Source organism: Apium graveolens, chromosome 5 (genome assembly GCF_009905375.1).
Source record: "Apium graveolens cultivar Ventura chromosome 5, ASM990537v1, whole genome shotgun sequence".
Taxonomy (NCBI): domain Eukaryota; kingdom Viridiplantae; phylum Streptophyta; class Magnoliopsida; order Apiales; family Apiaceae; genus Apium; species Apium graveolens.
The window spans coordinates 62,427,742-62,432,910 of NC_133651.1; the positions used below are offsets into that span (position 1 = coordinate 62,427,742).

Sequence of the window (5,169 nt, forward strand, 5' to 3'; positions counted from 1 at the left end):
CTCCTTTTGCATACCTTTTTCATCTACAACTTCAGCTTCTCCATCCTTTGCTTTTTCAGCTTCAGCAACTTTTCCAAACCTTGACTTGTTCCTTAGCTTCCTTCCTACCTGGCACTTCAGTATCGCTGGGAAGTGTGCCAAATTGATGATTGAGCACGACATTGGCTATTTGACCGATTTGATTTTCCAAGGTCTTGATAGAAACAGCCTGACTTTTGCACAACAGCTTTAGCTCCTCGAAATCAGCGCTAGAAGGTGGAGCAACACCTCCTTGTTAAGGATATGATTGCCTTTGAACATATTGCTTAGGTTGCGTGAATCCAGGTGGATTAAACTGTTTACTTACACCTTGCTGATATGGTTGCTGAACAGCATTCTGATTGTTGCTCCAACTGAAATTGGGATGATTTCTGTTATTAGGATGATAAGTAGCTGGCACAGGCTGCTGCGGTCGCTGATAATTGTTCACATACTGAACAGATTCATTAACGAGAGAACACTAATCTGTAGCATGAGAGCCTGCACAAAGATCACAAACCATAGCTATCTAATTGACTCCATAGTTGGCTAAAGAATCGACCTTCAAAGACAGCGCTTGGAGCTGCGCTACAATAGCTGTAGCTGCATCAACTTCCAGAATACCTGCTACCTTCCCATGCATCATCCTTTGAGTTGGGTTTTAATGCTCATTTGCAGCCATAGTTTCAATAAGATTATAGGCCTCAGTATAGCTTTTGGCCCACAAGGCGCCTCCAGCTGCTGCATCGAGCATGGGCCGAGATTGGGCCCCCAAACCATTGTAGAAACCAGTAATCACCATCCAATCAGGCATACCATGATGTGGACACTTTCTCAACATCTCCTTATAGCGCTCCCAAGCTTCGCACATAGATTCAGTTGGTTGCTGCGTAAACTGAGTAAGAGCACTCCTCATAGCCGCAGTCTTGGCCATTGGATAGAACTTCACCGGAAACTTTTGCGCAAGATCTTCCCAATTAGTGATGGACCCAGCTAGTTCAGAATGTAACCAGTCCTTAGCTTTATCCCTCAGAGAGAATGGGAAAAGCCTCAGCTTGATAGCCTCATCAGTAACACCATTATATTTGAAAGTACTACAGATCTCGACAAAATTCCTGATATGCATGTTGGGGTCTTCAGTCGCAGCACCTCCGAAAGAAACAGAATTCTACACCATCTGAATAGTGCCCGACTTGATTTCAAAAGTATTAGCCTGAATAGCCGGATGAAGGATGCTTGACTGAATGTCATCAATTTTAGGCCGAGAAAAGTCCATAAGAGTTGGATTTGCTGCAGGAACTATACGATCACCCATGATTACTGGTTCTTTCTGTTCACTCTCCTTATCCGAATCTACAAAATCTATCTTCTCCGAAATATCAAGAACTGAGTCTGTCTCCTCAGCCGTATCTAGAGTTCTCTTGTGAGTACGAGAACGTGTTTGCATAAACGCTCGCTAGAGTACCTAAAACACAACCGGAAACAATAAGTAACACATCTTAATCAACGAGTCCTAATGACCATTGATGGCAAGTACATAAACTAAACAAATACGTCGAGTCCCCGGCAGCGGCGCCAAAAACTTGTTAGGGCGAAAACACGCGCTAATAATTCATGCAAGTATATGTGTTCGCAAGTAATATAGAATAATTTCTAGTTCGTTCCCATAGAGACTCAGACTAATTATGTTTAATTAACACTCACTCACCAATGTATGATTACTTCTCACTGTCAAGACAATAACACTTAAGTTTGATTAACTAATTATTAACTATAATTAACTATGATAATTAAAACACTTAATTGACACTTGAATTAACAATATTAAACACACATGAGATCATAACTTTATTACTACTTCATTCAATAGTCATTGTTATTACCATTAGCATGTAACGATGATGACATTAATCGAACAACACGAAATTGATAAAAGCCAACTTTCGTTGTACTAATACCATTCTACCAAACATCCACAATTAAGATAGAAATTGAATAGGCATCAATTATGTTGAGACCCTATGTGTCTACAGAATTTGACAACATAACGATTTAAGCACAAGTTATTCTTATGATAACACAGGGCAAGTAAAACGGTTAGAGTTACTCACTAATCATGCATACACATACATGAACCTATACTAGCATGGCAAGTTCTAAACCCCAAGATTCACCGTCGCTTCACAAGAGATTAACAGACTATCTTATATGTTCGCGACGCATATATGACGAATAAGCACAACCTATGCTAGATATCATACAATCATCACACACCAAGGTATTAAACAACTAACTAAAGAACTCCATAGTAAATCCGTTACGACCCCATGATCACGATTAGCCCATGATAGAACTCATCGTCACCATGGGTTCATATAAAAAAATGATAAAAACACACAATATAAACTATTAAAAATACTTATAAAAAACCAGAGTACGTCATAAGAGTAATAAGGTTCAAAGTAATGAAAACTAGCATCCACTGTTATAATAAATAAAAGAATCACAAGAAAATGTATGCTTCCTCTTCTTCGTTGTGATGTGCTAAAACGGTCTTCTTCCTTCTCTCCTTGTTCCTTGCTTGATACCACACACTGTGAAACGTCTCTGAAAACTACTCATATAAAAGACCACAAGAATCAGCCGTCTCAGATGTCCATCAAAATAAGGACTGTAAAAATTAGCTTTTAATTTTACATCCTTCCTGGGCGGGCGCCCCAGCTCCCAGGCGGCCGCCCCAGATCCTGAGCGGGCGCCCAACAGGTTACTGGAAAAAAAATCACATTCTGCTCCTGATTTCTGCTGCATTCTGCTCCTAACTTCCCACAATCAATGCTAAGCACTTCCTAGGCTTATTTTTGATGAAATCTACCTACATATGCAAGTTTTACCCTGAAATGCAAAAACACTAGAAAAACGCATCAAATACACAAAATACTTGATTTCAAGACATCAACTCAAGCCATTATAAGACGTTCTAAGTAGTATAAAATGCCACGTATCACTATCTTGTAATTTTTACATGTAATCTATAAATTTTATGAAATGTATTCGTTTGATATATTAATGAAATTTCCTTTAGTTGCAAGATTTAGTCTCTATTTCTCTCATATTATGTGACTGTGAATGTTCTAATTGTAATTTGTTAATCTTTACTTCATCTATTTGAACTATATCTTTTAATGAATGTTTTGATAAAAATTTTGGTCAATAATAAATTGTGATGATTTGAGAAATAGTTGAAGCACGGTTTCATGCATCAGAACCTATGACAGTTGGAGTTGAGAATATTACTTCTCAGAAAGATACTGCAGCTCAAAGTTCTGATACTTTGAAGAGGAAGTCTGTAAGTTCTGAAGCTGCTAAAGCAACTCCTTCACTGGCAAGGAGACTAAATAAAATAAGGGCAGAAAGGTACAAGGCCAAGCCTATATATGAGGATTCAACTAAAGCTTAGGAAGGGGATCATGAATCTATGATCTCATCAGAACATGTGGTAATTGAAGCTCTGACATTCCCTACTCAAACTCAGAATACTGTGTCAACACCTCATGTCTCTCCTATTAAAGGTACAGATGATGCTAAAGAACAAACTACAACTTCTGAAATAGATATTCATAATTTGAATATACCAAATGTTCTTTATCTGGAAGCTCCATCTAAAGAAGCTCAGCAATCTCCAACTCATTTTCCAATTTTAAATGTTGAGATACCATCTACACCAACCACACCAGCTCTGGAGATAAATTATGATGTTCGGAACTTAGATAATGTTATTCCTGAATCTCCAGTTGCTTCACACACTCTTGTGCTGTCAGAACATAATGAGTCTTCCTCAAGTTCTGAAGATAATGTTTCTATTCAAACTCCAGTTCCCATTCTAGGCAAGGAAGAATTGGTGAAGAAATTTGTTGAACAGGATGCACCTATTCCTTAGGAGGATACTCACAGAGGTGTGGATTGGACCAAGAAGTGGAATGATACTAATTTCATTCCAAGTTCTACCGTTTTGACAGAGCATATTGCTAAAGCTGATGAGTTGCTCACAAATGCTGATTTAAAGACACAACTCAAGATCACTGCTCTATCTACCAAACATCTTCAAGGTCTACATTCTTCTGCTCATGAGAAGGTTGATACACTAAAGAAAAAGGATGATAAGCTAGATCTATAGATCAAGCTTGACAAGAACAGGTATGTCATACCTACTCTTGAGAAAATTGAAGCCATTGAGAAGATTCAAGAGAAGCAACAGGCCCAAATTGCTGAGGTCCTGGCTAACCAAGTTTCTCAGAAAGCTCAATTAGAAGAAATCCAATCTTCAGTAGAACTTCTTCTATCTCTCTTACTTTCTGACGATGCCAAAAAGGGGGAGAAGGTAGTTAAGTCCAAATGCTCACCTACTCAAATACTGAAGAAAAAGGATGATAAAGGTGATGACCAGGGAAACTCTGATAAGAGTAGAGGTCAAGGAAAAGTTCAAGGAAAATTTTCTACACAGAACAAGTCAAGTTCTGATGCTGTGAATGTTAAAAGTCTGAAGTCAAGTTCTGATATTCTGATTCAGTCAAGATCTAAAGACTCTTAGAAGTTTTTACAAACTCTGAAGCTAAAAGGGAAGCAGACTACTGTTTATTACAAAGATCCTAAAATCCAGAAACTTGATGAGGAGATAGCTAGAAGATTATTTCTGAAACAAAATCCAGGAATGGATTTGGAAACTCTCAAGGAGGAAGAAGCTAGATTTGCAGCTGAGAAGACAAATCTTAAGTCTAAAGCTGCTGATGCGAAGAAACCTCCAAGGACTAAGGAAAAAGGCATTGTGATCAGGGAAAAGTCAAATTCTGAGACTTCAAAGTCCAAGACTAGATTACAAACTGAGATTGATCCCAAGTCAAAAGGAAAAGAAAAGGTTGATGAACCTTTAAAGATTGAGAAAAAGATAAGTTCTTATGTTCCAATCTATCAAACTACAATGCATGATGATGATTTGATAGAAGATGAAACTGTTCAAATTCTGAAGAGAAGAAAGATAATTGAAGAATTTAAAACAACCTCTGACACTGCTCAAGTTGTTCAGAATGAAGAACAGAAAGTTACAGAAGAAACAACAAATTCTGTTCAAGTTAATTTGGAAAAATGACAATTGCT

At 37.9% G+C, this 5,169-nt stretch overlaps 1 non-coding gene across 1 annotated transcript; it reads left to right on the plus strand.

The window, feature by feature from the left end:
- Positions 1-830: 830 nt before the first annotated feature.
- Positions 831-937, plus strand: LOC141662818 (small nucleolar RNA R71). The gene has a single exon (XR_012550916.1). It is a non-coding gene; the product is annotated as a small nucleolar RNA R71 (small nucleolar RNA).
- The last annotated feature ends 4,232 nt before the right edge of the window (positions 938-5,169 follow it).